This window comes from Meriones unguiculatus, chromosome 3 (assembly GCF_030254825.1).
Source record: "Meriones unguiculatus strain TT.TT164.6M chromosome 3, Bangor_MerUng_6.1, whole genome shotgun sequence".
In the NCBI taxonomy this organism is placed as follows: Eukaryota; Metazoa; Chordata; class Mammalia; order Rodentia; family Muridae; genus Meriones; species Meriones unguiculatus.
The window spans coordinates 113549518-113575632 of record NC_083351.1 but is presented as its reverse complement, the minus strand read 5'-3'; the positions used below and the strand labels follow the sequence as shown (position 1 = coordinate 113575632).

General features: G+C 37.2%; 1 long non-coding RNA gene across 4 annotated transcripts in view; it reads right to left on the bottom strand.

The window, feature by feature from the left end:
- Window positions 1-26115, bottom strand: part of LOC132653124 (uncharacterized) — a 223589-nt gene that overhangs the window by 150589 nt on the left and 46885 nt on the right. For 3 of the 4 annotated variants that reach the window (XR_009590837.1, XR_009590835.1, XR_009590836.1), the window contains exon 6: window positions 8137-8240. The exons of the other annotated variant lie outside the window; for it this stretch is intronic. This is a non-coding gene — a long non-coding RNA (uncharacterized LOC132653124). The remainder of the gene's footprint in view (window positions 1-8136; window positions 8241-26115) is intronic. 4 annotated transcript variants of the gene reach the window in all.

Sequence of the window (26115 nt, the reverse complement as noted above, 5' to 3'; positions counted from 1 at the left end):
GAAGAAATAAATTAATTTCAATTTATAATAATAATGAAAGAGCAAACCAAATGAAAAACAATCTGCTCAAGGGGAACAAAATCCCACAGAACTTTCTTTTTCTTCCCTAAATTAAGGTGACAACTGTGCTGTGGGGTTTCATGTGCTTGAGATCACTGTCATCATTATCAGTGGGTCACCTTGTCATATATCCCATCACTCACACATACTCCCCTAGAGACTGCAATAATCAGTATACAACCAGGCAGCTTTCAATGTCATTCTTCCACAATGTTTATTGATAAAATGGAAGCAATTTAGTGCTCGCATCAAGTTTAGGACCTGCAGTGTTGTATTCATAAAGGAGCAGGGGAATGATATTCTTAATGGTTCTAACTACATTTGCTTGTCACTTACTCAGGGTGCTTTATGCTTAAGGAATCATGTGACTTGCAACAGCTAATGTAATGAAGTTAGTATATGTTAAACACAATTTGACAGCCTAAGCAATGGCATTGAAGTTATAAACAGACTGCTTAATACTGTCACCTATGTGTGAAACAAGATGCCAATTGATTATTAGTACAGATCAACATTTTCCACTTTGCAAGTATGGTGACAAGGTCAGATTCACTTACCTCTTTTCTTTTCTTTCCCCGCTTTTGCAATTTAACTTTTTCATACGATATACTTTTTACTGCATTCTTTCTCCTCTTACAACTTCTTCCAGACCTGACCTCCTCCCTACCTACTCAACTTCATCATTCTCTTGCTCATCTCTCCGTTCCTGTCTCTCTATTGCTCTCTCTCCCCTTCCTCCTCACCTCCTTCCCTCCCTCCCTCTCACTCTCCATAAAGAAAAAAAAATCAAATCAAAATAAGCAGAAAACAGTGGACAAATAATTTCAAAATCAACCAAAGCATACACACCCAAATGAAACAAACAAAAACCATACTGTCTGTTTTGTGTTTGCCTGCTACTCCTGGTCACAGAGGCCGCCCCTCTGAGTGGTCGGCATATCCAATGACACTCCTTGTAGAAACCTGATTATCCCTTTGTCATCAGGTATCAGTTTCAAACATCTTCTTGGTTAGGAATGAGTGCCCACTTCCTCTTCTCAGTATTAGAAAGCTGTCTGGCTTGAGCATGCGCAGGCCTCCTGTGTCTGCTCACTGCTTCTTTTGAGTTTATACGCGTGCCACTTCGACTGTTCGCTGCAGTTTGCTTTGAGTTATCCACTACCTCTGGCTTGTAAAATCTTTCTGCCTCTTCTTCTGCATGGATTCCTAAACCTTGAGGGGGGATCGTTGATAAAGGCATCCCATTGGAAGAAGAGTGCTCAACGAATTTGCACTTCCTCCATATAGTCTTTTTTACGGTATTTTGTTAATTACCATGTACTTAAGAAGTGTCTCTGATAAGGTCTGAGTGATGCACTGATCTATGGCTATAGCAATATTTGTCATTAGGGGTTAGGTTATTGTAATTTTTCCTTTAGTAGAATAATACAGCAGTTGGTCCCCTAGAGCCAATGACACATCTAGTTAAAAATATTTATCAGTTTGTTCTCTTCTTCACAAACAGATTTAGAAAGTAAATATTGTTTAACAAATTGTGGAACCAATGTGTTGCATGTTCATGACATTTGTAGGACATTCTTTCATTTATAACTTAAATAACAATGCTAAGAATTATTAAAGTAGCAACGAGAAAGAAATAATGGTACAATGAGATAGTTATTGTGAAAACAACTACCTTTAAGAAAAAATTCAACAGAAAACATCACAACTTTAATTCACTATAAGATTTACTTATAAAATGACATGATATGATCAAATATGAAGGACAGAAGGGAGGAAGAAAGTAAGACAGGGAAGAAAGGTAAAAAGATGGGTGGAAGAATAGAGAGGAAACAATAGAGTAAGGTGGGAAAGAAGGAAAAAGAGAGCAAATCAAAGAGTATACTATTTTCCCTACTAATAAAATAAACTGATTTTGTGTTATTAATAGCCCCAAACAGCTTTTCCTAACATCACTCCCATGTCACAGTGTGTTGACACATTATGTATTTCCTAACACTTTTGGAATGCTAGGTTTCCCTAGTGAATCACAGTATCTCAGAGGATGAAAACAAAATCTGAGCACTGTCAGAAGCCTCCAAATGTGTTCTAATTTCAACACTCAGTGGAATACCCAATTACCTCGAGAAGCCATTATATGACAAGAAATAAACCTTTTGGTTTTTCTAGCAATTATTTACTTATTATTTAACTTTCCTTCTCTAACATTGCTATTTTGTTTATAAAAATCTCTTCTTTTTTAGGCCACACACATAGTTTACCTAGGGAACCTGAGCTTTAAAAATAGAGGAAAAGTGGAAGTTTGGTAATCACATAAAATGTTATAAAATAATGTAGTATAATATCAATATTAATCACTGTTAAAACGTTGATTAACTTTCTGTGGACACATACACAGTGACCTATAAAAAATTAAGCAATCATTAAGAATTTTTCAGTTTGTTTGTTTGTTCTTTTGTTCTGTTTTTTTTTGTTTGTTTGTTTTTGTTTTTTTTTTTAAGCCTGGATTTCTCTTCGTAGCCTTGGCTGTCCTAGACCTGCTTTGTAGACCAGGCTGGCCTTGAGCTTGCAGAGATGCCCCTGCCTCTGCCTCTCAGAGTGCTGGGATTTCAGCGTGTACCACCATGCCTGGATTGGAAGTCTGATTTTGCAATAGTTAAATTAATATCAGTATATAGATTTTATTTTCTATATTGTTAAGTATTTGAGGTGTTTATATTTCTTTGAGACAGAGTTTCACCATGTATGTTTCACTGGTGAGGAGCAGGCATCGTAGACTGCTCTGGCTACAAACTCAAGTATATCAACCTGTTCTGCCTCCTAGGTGCTTAAATTAAAGTTGTGCCCTCAGTATTCAAGTGGGTTCCCTAGCAAGTGGGACAAGAATTATTTCTGACATGAATTCAATGACTGACTCATTGAACTTTCCCTCTCTACAGAGGGAAAAGCAGCCTTGCTAGGCCACAGATAAGGACATTGCAGCCAGTCCTGAAGATACCTGATAAGCTAGGGTCAGATGGAAGGGAAGGAGGACCTCCCCTATCAGCAACTCAGAAGGGGGCAGGGAGGAGATGAGGAAGGGAGGGGGGATTGGGAAGAAAAGAGAGCGGGGGCTACGGCTGGGATACAAGTGAATGCCCTATGATTAAAATAAAAAATAAAAATAAAAAAATAAAGTTGTGCTCTGTAATGCGTTTTCATAATCAGAATTGTCAAGTACATTCATGAACCTAAAATGTAATATTTTTTTCTCTTTATTTCCTTAATTGAGTTTCCTGGTAATGAAATAACAGTCTACCAGGTAGACTTTTTTAAACTTATATGGAGAACATTTTCCCTTTTCTGTAAGAATATATCTGTGATAATCAGAAGATTCTTTACACCTGGGATAGCACTAGCTTCTATCAGTTCCATTTTCCTTATATCTATATGCTTTTGACAAAGTTTAATTTCTAAATATGGCACAGGAAGATAACAAAAATGATACTATCAACTGAAGAAAGCAAAACCTCAACTGTGGACCCTACAGCCTCTAGCCTGTCATAAATGCTGTATACAACTGCCTAGTCTACAGATTTTTGTGACTGCTCCGAGTTGCCTTAGAGACTGAAGATGTATTAGTATAAGACCTGTATCACAAATAGTCAATACAACAGGAACCAATCATAAATAGTAGTAGTTATCATTCCCTTGCTTGTTTCTAAACTATGTTAACCAACTATGTCATTATATTGATTTCAGTTGATGAACTTGTGCCACAGACTGGGTAATTTGTGCAGAGCAGAGATTACTTTCCTCACTGTTAAAAAGAAAGAAGTAACAGTTTAGAAGGCAGGTTTGGTGTTTCTTAAAGGTTCAAGAACAGCATATGGCTTAGCTCCGTAAAGGCTATTTCTCACATGGTAGGAGAAAAGAAAGAAATCAGTCCCATGAACTTTGTCTTATAACAACATCAATGTTCTCAGGAAGGAAGACATTTTATGCCCAGTGTGTCTCCCCAAATGCCCATATCTCAAGGCAAATGTGTAAGGAAATAAATTTCCTATGTGCCAATTTAAAACGACGTATTCAAACTGTAGTAGTTCCCAACAATTCCTAACACATTTTTTGATTCTGTGATTTCTGATTTTATAGGATAAGATTGTTCTCTTGAGTTGTTTTGCTTTTGAGAAACTATGTCACTGTCATTAAAACTATCTAACTGTAAAATTTCATTTTTCCACATATAAATTTAGAAATGTATGTGCCTTCATGATGAATGGTCAGTGACAACATCAATTTATGTGACTATATTTTATAATGATTTATCAACACATATATTAATTTTTTATCTTTCAGAAGAGATAAAATAGTTAATTTAAATATATATCAAAAGCTCATAAATTTATACTTCTATATTTTATAATTACTCAATGAAATTTTAGCCTTAAATTTACTCTTTTCATAGCCTAAATTTAATCTGTACACAAAATTTACTTCCTTTAATCAATTATTACTATATTAAAAATTTGAATTAAAAATTACATATGTCCAGTGAATATAGTTAAATATATATCAAAGCTTTACTCTCTACCATTTTTGGATTAAGAACAGGAAATTTTTATACACAGTAATCAATTCTCCAGGTGACAGAATGCCCATTCGCTTTGTCTTAATATTAAGAAACTTTATTCCAATAAGCGAGTTTATAGCCCACTGAATACCTAAATTTATTGGTTGTAGAACAAAACTATGAATGATATTAACAAAAGCAAACAAAGTTTACTATGAAATGTCACAGACTCCAAGGTTGTTCTTGACATAAAGTTTAGATTTTGAAAATAGCATTAGTCATTTTCAAAATGGAAGAATTTGGATTTCTTTGGAAAGTAATTGGATATTAATAATCCACATGAATGTCACCAAAATGATGTCTTTAGACTATATGGTCAATGCAGTTCTCAAGCATGCTCACATGTACATGCACATGTGTACCAATCAACTCTTGAAAATTTGAAACACAATTCGCTGAATTGAACTAGAAGAAAATTCTTACATATCACAGTGTAATGCAGAGGTTTTGAGGGTTTTTTTAACACCAATTTACAAAATATTGATTTTTAATATAAGTAAATATTTCCATTTAAATCAAAACATAACTGTAATGCTTTCTGGCTGAGAAACATTGCTGAGAAGTGAATGGGAAATCTGTTCTCCACTCACCTCTAACCAGGTGTCTGGGTTATTCAGAATGCCCTGAGAGAGATAGGGTGGGAAGGCAAGCTCCATGATATCTTCTTTGATGATCATATACAGATGTGCCCACCATCATCAGGTGATATCCTTAGGCTGTTTTTGTACCAGGCATGGAGATAACATAGAACCCCTGCACAGATGTAGCCCATGGCAGTTTAGTGTCCAAGTAGGTTACATAGTAATGGGAAGAGGGACTATCTCTGACATAGCCTGATTGGCCTGCTCTTTGATCACCTCCCCCTGAAGAGGGAGCAGCCTTACCAGGCCACAGAAGATGCCAATGCAGCCATTCCTGATGTGATCTGATAGACTAAGATCAGAAGGAAGGAGAGGAAGACCTCCCTTATCAGTGGGCTTGAGGAGGGGCATGTGTGAAGAAGGGGAAGAGGGGGTGGGATCTGGAGCGGAGGAGGGAGGGATTATGGGGGACTACAAAGTGAATAAAGTGTAATTAGTAAAAGTAAATTAAAAAAATAAATAAAGTAAAAGAAATTAGGAAATTTTCAAAATTTCCTAAATAAATCAAAATAGGAGATAAAACTATATTTTAATACAGTTTAGTATTAATCTTTAAAATGAGTAAATAAATAATATCACAAATATATTATTGAAAATATAATTCTAGATCCGTATTTATCCCCCTGCACAAAACTAAAGTCCAAGTGTATCAAAGACCTCAACATAAAACCAGACACACTAAATGTGTTAGAAGAAAAGTGGGGGAGAGTCTAGAACTCATTGGCACAGGAAAAAAACTTCCTGAACAAAACAATAACAGCACAGGCTCTAAGATCAACAATCAACAAATGGGACCTCATGAGACTGAAAAATCTTCTGTAAAGCCAAGCACAATGTTATGAGAACAAAATGACAGCCTACAGACTGGGAAAGAATCTTCACCAAAACCATATCTGACAGAGGGCTAATATCCAGAATATATAAAGCAACAAATCAAGTAAAAATTAAAAAATGGGATACAAACCTAAACGGAGAATTCATGATCGACGTCTTTAGTCATCAGGGAAATGTAAATTAATTCAACCCTGAGATTTCACCTTACACCCATCAGAAAGGCTAAGAAAAAAATAATAATAATCAAGTGACAATACATGCTGGAGAGGATGTGGAGAAAAGGGAATCATGCTGGTGGGAATATAAACTTGTATAACCACTTGGGAAATCAATCTGGTGCTTTCTCAGAAAATTAGAAATAGTGAAACATCAGGATCCAGCTATACTACTTCTAGGCATATATCCAAAATAAGTTCAAGTATACAGCAGGGACATTTGTTCAACCATGTTTGTGGCAGCTTTATTCATAATAGCCAGAACCTGGAAACAACCCAAATGTCTCTCAATGGAGGAATGGATATAGAAATTGTGGAACATTTACACAATGGAATACTACTTAGCATTTAAAAACAAGGAAATCATGAAATTTGCATCTAAATGGTGGGACCCAGAAAAGATTATCTTGAGTGAGGTATCCCAGAAGGAGAAAAACACACATGGTATATACTCACTTATAAGTGGATATTAGACATATAATATAGGATAAACATCCTAAAATCTGTACAGCTAAAGAAACTAAGCAAGAAGGAGGGCCCTGGGTAAGATGATCTTCACTCAGAAATCTTCACTCAGAAAGGCAAATGGGATAGACATCAGATGAAGGAGAAAACAGAGAACAGGACAGGAGCCTACCACAGAGGGCCTCTGAAAGACTTTACCCAGAAGGAAATCAAAGCAGATGTTGAGACTCATAGCCAAACTTTGTGGAGTGTGCAGGGAATCATATGAAAGAAGGGGGAGATGAAAGACCTGGAGAGGCAGGAGCTCCACAAAGAGAGCAACAGACCAAAACCTCGGGGCACTGGGGTGTTTTCTGAGACTGATACTCCAACCAAGAACCGTGCATGTAGATAATCTAGATCCCCTGCACTGATATAGCCTATGGCAGCTCAGTGTCCAAATGGGTTCCCTAGTAATAAGAACAAGAACTATCTCTGACATGGATTCAGTCTGATTATTTGATCACCTTCCCCTGAGGGGGGGAGCACCCTTACCAGGTCACAGAGTAGGACCATGCAGCCAGTCCTGATGAGACCTAAAAAGCTAAGGTCAGAGGGAAGGGGAGGAGGATGTCTGCTATTAGTGGGGAGGGGCATGGGAGGAGAAGAGGGAGGAAGGGTGGGATTGGGAGGGGGTGAGGAAGGGGGCTACTGGTGGGATACAAAGTGAATAAATTATAATAAATAAATAATTAAAAAGAATAAAATACATTTTAAAGTAAAAGAAGAAAAATAATTCAAAATTATAATAGGAAGAAATTAAGTTTATGTATGCTAATATATAATGATATTAAATAAATTTGTAATGTTGAAAATAGATGTTAAAGTATGTGTGTATAAATGTTGAAAATAGATATTAAAGCTCATGCTGTTGAAGACATGGAATATGGGCACTGCTGTTCAATTGCTGGCATAGTGAAAACTCATACAGCCACTATGGAAATCAATATGGCAGCTCTTCAGTAAGCTCAGAATTGATCTGCCTTAAGATACAGTTATACCATTATTGAGGATATACCCAAAGGATACTTAAACCTACTAAAAGGATGCTTACTCAAGCATCTTCACTGCTGCTCTATCTATAATACTCAGCAACTGGAAACAACCTAGATGTCCCTCAATGGAAGAACGGATAAAGAAAATGTGGTACATTTACACTGAGAATATTACTCAGCTTTTAAAAATGACATCATGAAATTTGCCGGTAACGAAGCACCCTGACTGACATAACTCAGACACGGGAAAACTAATATAGTGTATATTTACTTACATGTGGATAATAGCCTTTAGATAAATGAAAGCCAAGCTACAGTCCATAGATCCAGAAAAGTGAGGTGTAGAGGAAGGGTCTTAGGGGAACACATATGGATCTTCCTGGAAAGAGAAATAGAACAGATTCTATTGGTGAACTTGCAACAATAGAGAGAGATGGATCATGTAGAATATAAGAGGAGAGATGAGGTTTAAGAAGTGAACACAGGGACATCCAGCTATAATTGAGGGACATTTGATGGGGGGTAAGGAAAGAGTACAGGGGACTCCTCCTAAAATATATGAAAATGATCTTATTAAGGTCTCCAAATAATGAGGAAGCAGAGTTCATACTCGCCAACCTTTTGTCACCAATCGAAGCCTCCAGTAGTAAAACTGGGTTACACCTAATGGAGTTGATGGTCAAAGAGGTCCTGTGGAAAATCCCAAACAATCCTGAAAGTTAGCAAGATAATAGGTTTCTCTATGTAAAGGGCCAAAAAAGCCCCACTGCTGAAGAAAACACTAATACAACTCAGTAGGTATGAAGTGGTTGAGCTAGTACCTACATAAAACCTTCACCCTCATCTTCCTGTGACTTTGGTATGGTACTAAAGGCTACCAAACAACACAAAACAAACAGGCAAACAAACAAACAAACAAACAAAAAAAGACACCAACCTGTTTGCAACATATGCTAGGGTAATTCTGGCAGCAAATTTATGAGAGTAATTTGAGTTCTATGAAATGGAACCCTTATCAGTCAGTGATTGGCTTGTCAAGACCCAGAGATCAGATAACCTGAAGACCTAAGGTTAAACAAATACTACAAAAAGTATTTTAAAAGGAACAATAAAATGACTCCTAATGATATTCTGCTGTACTCACAGATCAGTGCCTCATACAGCCATCATTAGAAAAGTTTCCTCTTTCACCAGATGGAAACCGACAAAGAGAAACACATCAAAACATTACGCACACACACACACAGAGAGAGAGAGAGAGAGAGAGAGAGAGAGAGAGAGATCTTAGAACACACAGCTTTCAAGTGATATATTCATCAAATCCCTTCCCTGTAAGCTCACTGAACCTCACACTGAAAAGGAGATGGAAAGAGTATAAACATCAGACAGATTGGAGGACACTCGGAAAACAAGACCCTCTAAATTATATGAACTCCCAGAGATTGAAGCAACAGTTACCAGGTCCTTTGAATGTATATCATAGCTATCAGTTTAATTTTTTTAAGGAGCTCCTGAATGCATGAACAAGTGGCCCTCTGACTCTCATGCCTTCTCTCTGGTCACTTTCCTTCCATTGGTTTGCCTAGTCCAACATCAATGTACTCCAGTATCAGTGTGATGGTTTTATTTGCTTGCCCAACTTCAATGTGATTTTATTTCATCTTATTTTTATTATGTTAAGAGGAATAAAGTAAAATCTAAAATAGATGTAATTCTTTAAATGTAAATACATAAATGAAAATGGCAAAGTGATGATTCCTAAGATAAAATATTAATTATTAATCTGAAGAGTAAGCAAGTTGATATTATAGCACAAATGATAACAAATGCAGGATTCAGAATTTATTATTCCTCCACTAAAGATACACTCATTCACTTTACTTTACTCATGTCTGATGACAACTAGATTGAGTCTTTGGAGAAATTTTCGAAAATTATTGTTGAATGCCAAAGTAAATTAGATGTGACCTAAATATTAAATCCTTCTCAGTAATCCAGAGATAGACACTTGTTCATGAGAGAAAATAGAAATCACAAGCAGACTACAATGCAGCTTCTTCTGCTATGTGATTCCAGCAAGGGATTCCATCCCACCACATTAGAACAATGAGGTTTTAAATAAGTACATATTAGAATTCAATTTGTCCAAGACCACTGCATTTGAATTATTTTCAGGTAGTAAAACACTGGCTATTAGTTGTGCTGCTACTTTAAATTATCTTGTTAAGAGAAAAGAAAAATATCAGTAGACAAAAGAGGAGGAAAGAAAAGTCACTGTAAAGGAAAAGCAGCACTCACTGTGATTTGGCAAGCCACACATTTCACATGCCTAAGATATTGTTTCTACGTTCATTAACATCGGGGATGTATTAGTTCAAAGTCTAAATCATTATTCAGAAAAAATTGAAGACACGTGTATATTTACATAAGTACTCAATTAAAAATAAACTATAGTCAAAAAGCCAGAAGTTTATACAAGTTCCAAAGGAAGTTAACTTCATAGATGACAGTGTTGAAGCTTCAAGAGGTGCTGACTCCTCTTTTTGTCTTGCTGAGAGTATGAAATCATCTGCTAATGTTGCTCTTCTCCACACATTATAGTCAGTTCACGTAATTGGACAAGGAAAACCAAATAAGTAAATTATGAGTAATTATTTCAGCACATTTTTGTCTCAACATATTTATTCTGTGTCTTATCCCTGTTTTTATGCAATGAGATGTACATATTTACAAACTAAATTAAACTGAAAAATATTAAAGTATACAAAATTGTAAACTCACATACTAGATTTATGATGAATTACAGTCAAGGATAGGATAAGAAAAACAACAGAGAAAGAAAGGAGAATTCTTTTTAAACACACCGCTATGTTCTGATACTTAAACTGCTGACAGAACCAAAAATATACCTGGGAACATCACTTAGTAGAGCTGGCAAAAGGCAAGAGAAAAGCTATTTAAGTGGCAAACAGTAGAAGGTCACACACTCATAATTACACACACATATGCTGGAAACCACCAGGGTGTCAGGGGGGAACATAAAGATCAGTCAAGCTAACACAACAAAGAACCTAATACAGGCACATCTTCAGCATGGGTTAGCAAGGCAGGGTGTTTACCAGTTGCTGCTTTTAATTGGTCTGTCCTCACCAGCAGTGGAAGAGGATGCAAAATTATTTCTTCCTTAATGTTACATTATTTGCAACACATAAGGGTCACATTATATTTAGACTGTATATTATTAACTTAATCTGTCATAGAAAGATAGTCCTCATTTCTTTAGCTGTTTGCATAATAATTGTACACACACACACACAGCCTTTTTCACACAAGAAGGCATGTTCTTTCCTGTAAAGCAATTGAAGTCTAAAAGAGAAAAGGCAGGAAATAAGAAAGTGATACCAGCTGATGACCAAGAAAACAGAACAAAAATTCACTCATCCATAGTGTTGAGTTATATTAGTAGCCATATCAAAAGCAGGATATAATTTATGCATGGTCTCATATGCATGTTTTTATGTAATTTATCATCTAATTATTTGTGCAGTAGAAATATATAGTGCAAAACAATTATTTCAATTTGGTAGACATACATGTTTCAGCTTGCCTGAAAAAAAGACTATGCTCTTCACCTAGGATCCATGCTTGAATTTATAGTTCATCCTACATAATAAGCCTTATGTTTGTTAATGTGAAGTCGCTCTGGATGGATGCCCAGTCCTTTGTGAACATGCCACAAGTAATTCTGAGATGGGATGGATTGTGAGGACAGTCATCGCGACAATGCACATGCTCATTGGTGCTGTGGGTCATTTACTGCCTCTGCAGAGGAAGCTCTGGGACAAGTCTCCACTGAGACTACTGTCATTGTTACTGATCTACTTGGATATATTCAAGCTCCATTGGCAATCTAGAAACATCCCATGCTGTGGGATCATTGTACATTTATTTCTGGATTAAATGCATTATTAACTTAAGATCTTCTGATATAATTTAGTGAAAAACTTCAAGCCCCTTGATTTTGAGACTTGGAAGCTGTTGGGATAAAAGGGATATTGAGAGAATTAAAGGAAAGCCACACAAGACAAATATAAATCCAATATACTATAGCCTCCCTTGTATACTAATTGATATTTTCAAACTAATACAAATACATAAAAATTAATATCAGTCCATTTTGCATCTACTTCAATATCTGCTTTGAACATATCCATAAGTTCTACTTCTAGGACTACATTACAACATGAATCAAAGTCAAAAATTTGAGACCAATTGGAGCTACATTATAAATGCCAAAGAACAACAATGATAAAACTCAAGCAAATAAATAACAAATAAAATATTTTATTGAACATTTAAAAAATGTTCTCTATTTTTTCTTTGTTTTACATATATGAATCACAAGCAGTAACCAAATGAAACTTCCAAATAATTTTATAATCTATATTTATTTTTTTTTCATCAAGACACTTATAGAAGTTCAAGTGTTCAGACTAGCACACTGGTGGTCAATGATAGGATACTTACACACACATCACTCACTGATAACTAGTTGTGAGAAAAATCTGCCAGTAAGGCAGAAATAAATCAACAACAATTCTACATCATCCAACAAAGGGAGGAATTCTTTCTGCAAAGGGAGTCTATCATAGTAGATTTAGAAGATTGCTAGAGAAAACACAGGATAACATCATCATTTTTTTCCCTAAGCTTTAAGGTCTACAAAGGCCTGAAAATTCTTTGAAATATAATTGAAAAAAATCTTACTCAAATATTTGAAAGCATATAAAGGTTTGGTTTAGAAAAATTGACAGTGGTTAGAAGGATACCTTAGTGGTAAAGAGTTTGCATAGAAAATATCAATTTAAAAATATGTTGATATAACTATACATGTTCAGCCATGGTTGAATATACATTCCACTTGTTTCCTCTGGGATATGAGCCAAGCTTTATTTTCACTTTTGTTTTCTTTTTCGCTTCTGCATTTTCCTGCTGACATTATTCCCAGGAAGATATCTGCACAGGAACTTGTGATGCCCAATAGCATCTCCAAATGCACATGACACTCCAACTTGAATTTCCAGAGGAAAGAAATGTACACATCCTGATAGATCACTCCAGTCAAAGTTCCAAGGAGACACAAGACATCTCAGCCTAATTTAAGGGCATATTTCTGATGCAAACCTTCCCAAGCATGGCTGTCCTCAAAATCAGAGCCGAAGACCAACAGGAGAAGTAAGATTTGCCTGACTCATAATCTAGGTAGACAAGAAACGTTTTCCCGTATTCATAACCTGCAAAGCACCCTTTTTGCATGTCACAATGTATGTCTTTATCTCTCAAGTCCTACATTTTGTATGTTCCATAGAGATTTGCTTTCTCTGCTCTCAAATTAGTCAGAACTCATTAATCCTTTAAAACATGCATCCAAGTTACTCTGTCTTTCTTGACTACTTTTCTTCCTTCTCTATTCTCTTTTAAAAAAATTCTTTATTAATTACACTTTATTCGATTTGTATCCCCCCTGTGGTTCCCTCCCTCCTCCAGCCCCAATCCCTCCCTTCCTCCACCCTCTGCATGCATGTCAGTCCCCAAGTCCACTGATAGAGAAGGTCTTCTTTTCCTTCTTTCTGATCCTAGTCTGTTAGGTCTCATCAGGAGTGACTACATTGTCTTCTTCTGTGGCCTGGTAAAGCTGCTTCCCCCTCAGGGGGAGGTAATTAAAGAGCAGGCCAATCAGTTCAGGTCAGAGATAGTCGCTGTTCCTATTACAATGGAACCCACTTGGATACTGAGTTGCCACGGGCTACATCTGTGCAGAGGTTCTAGGTTATCTCCATGCATGGTCCTTGGTTGGAGTATGAGTCTCAGGAAAGACCTCTGTGCTCAGAATTTTTGGTTCTGTTGCTCTCTTTGTGGAGTTCCTATCCTCTCCAGATCTATTCTTATGGAGTATTTTAAGTTTATGTGGTAGCCCTAAGTTTTCTAAAGGTAGGAAAAAATTCATTGTTCTGTGATAAAAAGATATGTTTCTTTTGCAAATTTCTTATTAAGAAAATCACTGATTGTTGACTTTTGCTCATCTTACCTATAGGACAGACTTCCAAACTGTAATATTTGCCCTGTGTAACATGCAGCTTCTGATTCGAGCTAAGCACTAAAAATTATTATATTCACTAAGGATTCATGCAAGATCAATGGGTTAGTTAAATAAAATTATTAAATCAACTCACTTAGTAGGAGGACAAATTTGCAGTTAAGTGCAAGATAGTAAACATTTTAAACTATGAGGCAATGCAGAGTTTTTGTGACATATTCTTTGTGTTTTGCTTTTTATTTGGTTGGTTAGTTTGCTTTGTTTTTGTCTGTGTGTTTGCCTGTCTGCTCTCCTTTTTATGGTTGTTTATATCACAATCTCTGTTTATCTTGTGAGTCACAGTTGCTGACCTCTGCAGTGATATCCTAGTAGACACAAAGATTACTGTGGTCATACAGTATAATATGATGGCCACTCCAACACATCCGCCTTATGGTTTACTGTAGTTTCTAAGGACCTAAGTTAAGCATTTCTATTCTCAGCACTGGCTCTGGAATCATGTTATTGTGTTTCTTTCTCAAATCCGTTTGGTACTAACTTTTCCTCTCTGTAAAATGTCTGTACATTTCTCCTAATCTCCTGCTGTCTGTGCCACACTGTGCCTTTTCCATTTTTTAGCCAACTGCACCTGCTGCCCTGGCTTCTTATTACAGTTTCAAATTTGTATGCTGCATCATCAGCCCTTCTGCTTTCTGCAGTGTGTGGTGTAATATTTCAATACAAGAAGAAATTTTATTTAAAATAAACCGAGTAAAACAGACATTCGTAGACTCTGACACCAGGGAAATAGCATGCCATCTGCCCTCCATAAGGAGCTCCTTGCCTGAGGGGCATAACAGTATCACCCAGGTAAGCTCTTGTGAATGTAGAAATTGTGCTGCAGACTACAAATTGTAGCTGTCATTCTAGACCTGCTGTCCCTTTGCTGCCCTCAGTTTTGCAGTTCGTCTGTAAGCTTTTTTTCTTCCTCACTGAATACACTTTGAAATCTTTTTTGCTGGATTACAACACCTACTCTTCTGCATAGGAAACTGAACATCAGGCCCATTATATTCTTGGGCTTTCAGCTTCTTAGTGTAAAATGCAGGATTATTTTTTAAGAGAAAAAAATATGTATTTTCTTTACCACTATATTATAACAAAATAATAAAGCAAACCCCCAAATTATTTTGCACACGTAAGCATTTTAAGTCTCATATTTATGAAACATGCTTTATAAAAACAGAAAGACTGTAAGGAAAGAAAATGATGAGAAGTATTTATCATTACAGTAGTTGAAAAAATCAAACTACAGAAAATCTAAATTTCACAATATTTAATACTGACATTGAAAATTACAATATAATGAGTCATTTATCAAATATGGCAATTTATTATATAAAGGTAAATTTTACCTGCTGTATAGAGATCTAAATTTGAAGGATTTTTGTAAATACACACGCTTATTTGAAACTCTCACAAAAGGCAAGAAATAGCTGCACTTTCAGAAATTTACCAATGTGTACTTTACATAGAACTTCATCCTCTTTTTTAAAAGTAAATGTATTATTCATTTATTCATTTTACATCCCAGTCACAACTCACTTTCTCCTTTCCTCCCAGTTCCACCTTTCCACCCTCTTCTTCAACCCCTCTCTCCTTCTCTTCAGAAAATGTGAACCTCCCCAATACAAATCCACTCTGGCACATGAAGTCACATAAGGATGTTGTACATTTTCCTCTATTGAGGCCAGGCAAGCTGCACAGCTAGGGCAAAGTGATCCAAAAGCAGGAAAGTGAGTCCTTGTCACGATCTGATACACACTCCTCTTGTTGCTAGGGGACTCACATGAGGAAAAGGTGGCCCATCAGCCACATATGTTCATGGGCTTAGATCCAGTCTATGCATGCTCTTTGGTTGGTGCGTCAGCCTCTGTAAGCCCTTTGGGCCTAGGTTGGTTGACACTGTTGGTGTTCTTGAGATGTTCTTGAGCTCTTCCCCCACTCTTCTACAAGACTCCTCTAGTTTTGCCTAAAGTTTGGCTGTCTGTCTCAGCATCTATTTTGTTCAGCTGCTGAATGGAGCCTCTCAGAGGACAGTCATATTAGGCTCCTGTCTGCAAGCGTCACAGAGTATTATTAATAGTGTCATGGGTTGGCTTTCTCCTAGTTGGGCCTGTAGTTGGGCCAGTCATTAGTTGGTCATTTCCTTTTTCTCTGCCCCATCTTTATCCTTGCACCTCCAGTAGGAAGGGTAGATATGGGGTGGAAGGTTTTGTGGGTGGTTTAGTGTCCTCTTCCCTCCACCGGAAGTCCTTCCTGAAGAGGTGGCTCTTCCTGTCTCCATGGCCTTATCAGCTAGGAGTCTCAGCTAGAGTTACCCCATATCCTCTTTGGTGCCTACTCTGTCGTAAGTTCCCAGCTTGCCTCAGACATATCTTACCCCTCAGTCTCTCTCTCTCTCTTTCTCTCCCTGCCCTCTTGACTCCCAACCCCTATCTCCGCACATCTGATAACCACCTTCCACCACCCCCCCATACACACCCTCTGCCACCCAGTTTCCTTTCTTCATCCACTTTGGTCATCCATTCTATTTCCCCTTCTGAGTGGAATTCAACGATCCTCCCTTGAGCCTTCTTTGTTATTTGGCTTCTTTGGGTCTGTGGATTGTAATACGGTTATCCTTTATTATGTGGCTAATATCCACTTATAAGTGAGTATATACTGTAAGACCTGGGGTCTCACAGCTCAGGAGTTCAATCGCGCCCTTCCCAGAAACTCCCCCAGACCAAGACTCATTGTAAAAGCAAGAGGTTTATTAACCATTGTACAACAGGGTCACCCCTGCCGGTCAGCAAAGAGTGGCACCGGGAGACAAAGGCCTTTAGGTTTTTAAAAGAAAAATTGCGGGAGATTTGAAGTTCTAGTTTTGGCAATTTAGGATTGGATGAGGAAGCTATAAAGTAAGATAATTGGTTAGTCTTAGGTGCTCAAGCTTGGCCAGTCCTGCCAAGTGTGGATGCAGCTGCAATTGAAGGTGGGGATGGTTAGCTCATCCTTGAAAATTAGGGCTGCGGGCTCTTGGCTGGAGGTCAAAAGCTACTCAGAAGAAGTCTAGGTTTGTTGCTAAGAAACTCTATCTCAAGGACAAGGGTCTGGTCGTTCTTTTGCTGAGTGAAGGTCATTGCTTGCTTGCCCTTTTTTTATATCTGTCTTCACAGATAGGGTCACATTCCTTCACTCTCTGGAAAGGTACTAAGAGGCTTTAGCTTAACCTGGACCTAAAACTCAAAACTATAGGCTTTAGAAGACATATAGGTTACAAAGTTAGCCTAACCCTTTCAATACCATGAGGTATATATTTCTGAGTCTGATGATGCTCTCTCAGGATGATCTCTTCCTTCTCTTTTAAAGTAAATATTATTACAATTTTTATGAAATTAATTTCGTTTGACTCTGAATTTCAATTAAGTAGAAACATGCACTGAACTTTCCTTTTGACTCTGGATTCCACTACTACATCCTGTTATTCCATCCCTTTAAACTGCAAAAGATCATTCCATTGGTAATATTTCAGTAGTTTGCTCACTCATATCTGTAGTGGTTGAGTTTCATTTTCTCATTGTTTCACAGTTTAAATTTATTGATGTGTATGTGTGTCTGTGTGTATTGCATGCATGTGTGAGTACCCACAAAGGCCAGCATAGAGTTTTGGTTTTCTTGGAACTATAGGTAAAGGTGGTTTTGAGAACTGGACGCCAAGTTCTCTGTAAGGCAAATACTTACATTAATATTGGGCTATTGTTCCAGCTCCACATCTGCATTTTTACTAAAGTCACTATTAACACAAACATATAATTTTATATTATTTCTCTTTGTGTGTTTGCTTAAAAGGTAAAGGTCAGCTTACACTGATAAGTTGCCCATACTGCTGTAAATAATTCCTCAACTCATACTCTAATTAATATCATCCATGAATTAATATCACTGAATCACCAAAGCAAATAAATAAGTTACTGCATGAACTAGAGAGAAATATATTGGAAAAAGGAAGGTTATCATGAAAAGAAAGAGAGAAATGGGGTAGAATATGAACAAAATGCTTTGTGTACATTTTGGTGTCACAGTAAAATATTCTGTTATGTATAAGCAATAAAGCAAGTGTTCATTTAGCTTTGCAAAGTATTTTGACCCTGTTTAAAGTTATTTTGGAACTTCACATTTTCTTTACCAACATTTTTGAGATTCAATGACTCCAAACATCCTAAAATGTTATTGCTTTCTGAAGTTTTAATGTTGCCCTTATTGGATGTGAGATAACTTTGTTATCTGAAGTCTAATTAATTCTAGCACACATTCAATTTCATCCCATTTTTGTAGATGCATAATTAATACCTATCTTCCTTGTTTATTATTATTATCTTAGATAAAAGCTTTACAGATCCATAATACAAATATTTGGTTTATAAACTATTCCTTTGATTATGAATTAAGTCAATATAGGATACACTTTTTAAAAGAAAGTTTTCATAACATATTTCATTTTAGGCATAGAAATTTGAATAATATAAGCTTTTCCCTAAACTTTATTCTTTACTATTAGTGCATTACTATTACTATTACTAGAAATTATATTATTTTAAACTCAAGTCCTTTTGTTTAGGCTTCCTTAGGATTCACCTATTACTCCTCTTTTGGCAGCAAGTTTCCATTTGTGATTCCATATTACCTTTGATATTTTCATTTTAAGATTATCTTGGTTGTGAGAGGTTTTACCTGATTTTTGTCTCTGCCTGATTTTGAGCATTATTGGTGAGGACTGGGCAGAATGTCCCCTAATGAGTTCTGTTTAATATCTTTACATGATTAAATTGAACATATGTACATGGGAAGGAAGCCCATTGAGACAATGCGCCAGGTTTATTATGTCAAGGAGTGCACACTAGTTATGTGATTTATTTATGTTGAAATATTCCATTCAAGTCTGAGGTAAGGACAACCTATCTACTTCCCCCATTTAAAATTACTCAAACACACCTTCCCCTATTCATTTACTCCACACTTACAAATTTACTGTTTGGAGACATACTCTATTTAGAGCTCATGTTTAAGAAATCAATCACCACCACAAAGAATATACCTAAGAAATTTGGCAGTGAAGGTATATCTCTGCTCCCTCCCTGTTTATTGTACTCAGTAGTCCCATTGATATCATGGTAGACCCATGGACTTACATGGTACACTTAGGTTATAACATGATAATATTACACATTTTCACTTGTTTGGAATTTTTATGTTCTGGCTATTTAGAAATTGTACAGATGGTACCACGTGTTCCTAAAACATATGTGTATGTGATTCATTTATTTAAGAATAGGCTTTATTTTTTTTTGAGAAGTTTTAGGTTTGTAAAAAGTTTTGTAGAAAACAGAAAACTCCCATATTTTTCATTTCTAATTTAATCTGCCCTACAATTGCCATTTTGCAATAGTGTTGTCTATTTGTTTCATTTGATGAGCTCAAAATGAATGCATTATTTTTAATTGAGCCCATGCTAGCTTAGGATTTATTTGCACTATTTAATTATGTGGCTTTTGAGAACTACAAATCATGTAGCTACCATAACATTATTATTCTGAGTAGATTCATTGTTCAGAATACTTCCTTGGCTTTACCAGTATGTCTCTACCTCAACTGTGAAACTTTGGAAACCACCATTCACTATCCTGCCTTTATAGGTTTATCTTTTCTAGGATGTCATATATTTGTAAAATGACATTTTACCTCTTCAAGTTTTTCCCAACATTTACCCATATGTTGTTAATATCCTCTGTGATTTAAATGACAGTGTTATAGGATGTAGAATCCCCTAACACACAAAGCTTTGGGCACCTCTGTGAAGGAGTTTCTAGATTTAGTTAAATGAGGTAAGGAATCCATTCTAAATATATGTTGCTCCATCTCATGGACTGTGTTCTGGATTGAAAAAGAAGAAAGCAAGGAAAATAGCTGTATCCCTCTCCTGCTTCCCAACTGGGAATTCAGTAACAGCTTCATGTTCCTATTTCTATGCCCTTTCTACAATGATGACCTATACTCTCAAAAGGCGAGTCAAAATAAAACCTTCCATGCTTTTTTGTGGGGTGGGAGCATTTTGTCAGAGAAAGAAGAAAAGTGACCAGTATGACTTTTCTGTTTTCTCAAGACTTGCAAGCATTGTACATTCAAGTACAAGGGTATAACACAGTGTTGATTTTTTATAAACCTATTGAAAGGAACTTGAGTCTTTTTTAAAAATTATAGCTTCCACTAAAGATTTTGTGATTGTCATATACAATTTTATACACCATTGTGTTGACATGATTTTTGATCATGTGGTTAAATATCAAGAACAATATCATATGTTAACTTTCTAAGCAATTATAAATTATTTTCCATGGGACTTGTATTGTCCTCTTCATTCCAACTAGCAATAAGTAAAAATTGATGCTTTTTTGCATCTTTCTTAGTTTCTTACCATATGGTTTGGATTTTATCCATTCTAGCATATTTGTGTAGTATTCACACATGCTTTAATTGTCAGACCTGTAACATCAGGACAGTTAGTATTTTTTTAATATACACATATTTTTACATTCTATGTATGCTTTTCCTAACATGCATTATCATTTTCATACATATACATGAATATGCCTATATATAATATACATATTCATTTTCTAACTTCTGGCACATTAGGGTTATGCTTTTGGCTCATTTTTATTTAGTTCCTATCTCAGTCCCCAAATTAGGCATTTTCAAAACAGCCTATTTCATTTCATACAGGAAATGTTAGAAAATGAAATCTTGTTGTTATACATGCCAACAGAGCATTGTCACTTCTCAGCCATCTTCCCTGGCAAAATTGACATATGTGTAACCATATCATAATTCATTTTTTCTGTCAAAACAATAGTGTTGTTATATTTTTAAAAATGTATATTCATTAAAAATTGATTTGCCCTATAGCTGGAGTTAAATTATAAAATTTTATAATTTTATGAATATACAAGAGAGTACCTGAATGACACAGAAAGAGACAGATAGGCACACCCAAATTCATTATGATCCTACTCTGGTAAATACTAATGTATCTTCATAAGAACAATGTTAAAAACCATTATCATTGTCTAGTTGAATTTTAAAGGCCACACTTCTCCACAATGACTATTGAAGTTCATCAGAGTTTTCGAGAGGACATTTGAAACATATCAATGAATTTATCTACAAACACTTCAGTATACAACCTCTTGTATTTTTATTTAGATGAATATAACTAAACATTTATATCTTCAGCACAGATCTATAAATCATTAACAACCTCTTCTTCACACCTCATCAATGAAAAAGTCAGATTTGGAGAACACCAGCGAGGGGGCCACGGCTGGGATACACATTGAATAAATTGTAATAAATGATAATAATAAAACTTGCTGGAGAGTATGTGGACAAAGGGGAACCCTCCTCTATTGCTGGTGGGAATGTAAACTGTACAACCACTCTGGAAACTAATCTGGCGCATTCTTAGACAATTAAGAGTAGTACTACCTCAAGATCCAGGTATACCACTCCTATGCATATATCCAAAATATGCTTAAGTATACAACATAGATATTTGCTCAATCATGTTTTTAACAGAATTATTCTTAATAGCCAGAATATGGAAACAACCCAGAAGTTTCTCAATGGAGGAATGGATACAGAAATTGTACTGCATTTACACAATGGAATACCACTTAGCAATTAAAAACAAGGAAGTCATGAAATTTGCAGGCAAATGGTGGGAACTAGAAAAGATTATCCTGCATGAGTATCCCAGAAGCAGAAAGACACACAGGGTATATACTCATTTATAAGTGACTATAGACACTTAATATAGGATAAACCTACTAAAATCTGTACACCTACAGAAGCTAAGCAAGAAGGAGGACCCAGGGTAAGATGATCAATCTTCATTCAGAAAGGCAAACCGGATGGACATCAAAAGAGGAAGAAAACAGTGAACAGGATAGAAGCCTACCACAGAGGGCCTCTGAAAGACTCTACCAAGCAGGGTATCCAAGCAGATCCTGAGACTCAGCCAAACTTTGGACAGAGTGCAGGGAATCTTATGAAAAAAGGTAGAGATGAAAGACCAGTAAGGGACAAGAAGGAGCTCCACAAAGAGAGGAACAGAACCAAAATCTCTGGGCACTGGGGTGTTGTTTGAGACTGATACTCCAAACAAAGACCATGCATAGAGATAACCTGGAACCCCTGCACAGATGTAACCCATGGCAGCTCAGTGTCCAAATGGGTTCCCTAGTAAGGGGAAAGGGGCTGTCTCTGACATGAACTCAGTGGCTGGGTCTTTGATCACCTCATTGCTGAAGGGGGAGCAGCCTTACAAGGCTACAGTGGAAGACAATGCAGCCAGTCCTGATGATACCTGATAGGCTAGGATCAGATGAAAGGGAAGGAGGACCACCCCTATCGGTGGACCACTGAAGGGGCAAGGGAGGAAATGAAGAATTGTGGGATTGGGAGGGGGTGGGGTTGAGGCTACAGCTAGCATACAGAGTGAATAAATATAATTAATAAAAAATTAAATACAGGCACAGCGGCACAGCGGACTCATCTGTCTCAGCGCAGACCTAACTGCCTGGGGTATACAGCCGCTGAGACGGAGCCCCAAGCATTTTAGCGGCAGACAAAAGCCAGCAGTACATGCCCCGGAGTCCCAGATTCGCGCAGCGGCTGCACCATCCTCCCAGGGCACGAATCTGCTAGACAACATACTAGCTCCACAGGATCGCCATCACTGACGGTACGGCCCTCCCAATCCCACAGTGACAGAGAATATGCTATATACTCACCAAAACCAGGCAGAAACATCATACAACCTGGACACACCAGCCGCTGGGCCTCCCAAGCTTGGAGAGCACAACGAAGAGATCCCAGGACTTCCCAGAAAGCATAGGGACTAGCAACCCAGTCTCCAGTTACAGCTGGACTTGGCAGCAGAGCAGCACTGAACTGCCGGGGCACCACAGCCCTCCAGTTTAAGACTAACCAGGGCCAAACCAGAGAACAGAGAGCCTGGTTACCCCATCCCTGCTGAAGTGACCACCCTGAAATCTCCAGTTGCAGCAAGACCTCAGAACCTGGCAGTGACAGCAGCACAGAACTGGCAGAGCACATCAAAGAAGCAGGGCCAAACCAGAGAGCAGAGATCCCAGGATACCAAGATCTCTGCCAAGTGACCTGCCTGTGAGTGCACCCTTGAGAATCTGCAGTTCCCCAGATCCTGGGTCCTCCTAAAACAGAAGCCAGGCATCGAACCCCCTCCCACCCACATACCCACTTTGGGAAACAGAGGGGCACTAGGGACATTGAAGTTCCTGCCCTGTGGGTCTAACTGAAAATTTAAGGCAGTTAATGCCAGAAATTGCGCTGCGATCATCATTAGCACCTGCGACATATACAGTGCAGAGCCCCTCGCACACACTCAAGGATTCAACATTAGCCATCACTCTGTCCCTCGAGAAACACGTCCACGCAAATTACACACAGAGACACGCACACGCACGCACACACACGCTTGCATTGGCCCCGTTTGCGCCTGCGTACTTTCCTCCCACAGGTACAGCTAGTCATCAGCACACGCTGAGAGTGCTCAGCTTCCTGAAGAACTCTCCAGATACCAGAGAGAGACAGCACCAGTCTGATCTGCAGAATCCAAAAGCAAACAGGGAAGGTTTCAGATAAGCCAATGGCCAGGTGTAGGCGAAAGAACACTTCCAACATAAATCAGGACATCATGACTTCACCACCAAACCCCAAAATCGATGGATACTCCAATTCAGCAGAAGCACAGGAAAATGATTTTAAAGCCATGCTTGCCCAATTATTTGAGGCTCATAAGGAGGAAATGAACAAGTCTTTCAAAGAGATGGCCAGTCAATTGGAGGCAAAGAAAGAAGAAATAGACAATATCCTTAAAGAAACACAGGCAAACATAGCCAAACAAATAGATACACAAGTAGAGGAAAAATTAGTGGCATATAAGAAGGAAATGAAAAAAGAAATAGAGGCCATCATACAGTGACAGGAATCCAAATTCAAACACATGAAAGAAATGGTGCAAGGCATGAAAACAGAATTAGAATCAATAAAGAAAACACAAAATGAGAAAACGCTTGAGCTGGAGAACTTGGAGAAAAGATCAGGAACCACAAAAGTAAGCATCACCAACAGAATACAAGAGATGGAAGAGAGAATCTCTGGAGCTGAGGACACACTTGCAGAAATGGATACTTCTCTCAAAGAAAAAGTAAAATCAGAAAAGTTCCAATCACAAAATATCCAAGAAATCAAGGATGCTATGAAAAGACAAAATCTAAGAATCATAGGAATTCATGAAAAAGAAGACTCCAGACTCCAAGGTCCAAAAAATATTTTCAAGAAAATCATAGAAGAAAATTTTCCCAACTTAAAGAAAGAGATGTCCATAAATATACAAGAGGCCTACAGAACTCCAAATAGACCAGACCAGAAAAGAAACACATCACGTCACATCATAGTCAAAACACTAAATCTACAGAACAAAGAAAAGATATTAAAAGCAGCAAGGGAAAAAGGCCAAGTAACATATGAAGGTAGACCTATCAGAATCACACCGGACTTCTCATCAGAAACTATGAAAGCCAGAAGGGCCTGGGCAAGTATCATGGAGACTCTAAGAGATCACAAATGTCAACCCAGACTACTATACCCTGCAAAGCTTTCAATCAACATAGATAGAGAAAACAAAATATTCCATGACAAAACTAAATTTACACAATATCTACACAGCAAACCATCCCTACAGAAGATACTAGAAGGAAAACTCCAACCCAATGAAAACAAATTCACCCAAGAAAACAGGGCATACAGATAAGATCCCAACAAAAATGAAAAGATAACAAGCAATGAAACAGGGTTAGATCATGGACTCCATTACAAAAGGAACTAACATGCATTGGTCACTATTATCTATCAATATCAATGAACTCAACTCACCAATAAAAAGACACAGGCTAACATAATGGTTAAGGAAACAGGATCCAACATTCTGTTGCATCCAAGAAACATACCTATGCAACAAAGATAAACACTACCTCAGAGTAAAGGGCTGGAAAACTGTTTTTCAAGCAAATGGTTCCAGAAAACAAGCTGGAGTAGCCATCCTAATATCTGATAAAATAGACTTTCAATCCAAGTTAATCAAAAAAGATAAGGAGGGCCACTATATTCTCATCAAAGGAAAAATCCACCAAGAGGACATCACAATCTTGAAAAACTATGCCCCAAATACAAGAGCACCAACATTCGTAATTGAAACATTATTAAAGCTTAAATCATACATTGATCCTAATACCTTAATAGTGGGAGATTTTAACACTCCACTCTCACCAAGGGACAGATCAACTAGACAGACACCAAATAGCAAAATAAAAGCACTTACAGAATCCCTAAATCAAATGGACCTAATAGAGGTCTACAGATCATTTCACCCAAACTCAAAAGAGTACACCTTATTTCAGCACCGCATGGAACCTTTTCCAAAATAGACCATATAGTGGGTCACAAAGCAAGCCTCAACAGATACAAAAAGGATTGAAATAATCCCTTGTATACTATCTGACCACCATGGACTAAAGCTAGACATCAACAACAACAGAAACAACAAAAAGCCAACACACACATGGAAACTGAACAACTTACTACTCAATGACAGCTGGGTTAAGGAAAAAATAAAGAAAGAAATTAAAGACTTCCTAGAATTCAATGGAAATGAAGGCACAACATACCCAAATTTATGGGACACATTGAAAGCAGTGCTCAGAGGAAAATTTATAGCACTAAGTGCCTGCAAGAAGAAATTCATAACATCATATACAAACAACTTAATGGCCCAACTGAAAACCCTAGAAAAAAAAGAAGCAGATACACCCAAGAGGAACAGAAGGCTCGAAATAATCAAACTAAGGGCTGAAATCAATCAACTAGAAACAAATAAAACTATCCAAAGAATCAATGAAACAAAAAGCTGGTTCTTTGAGAAAATCAACAAGATAGACAAACCCTTAGCCAAACTAACTAAACAGCAGAGAGAAAC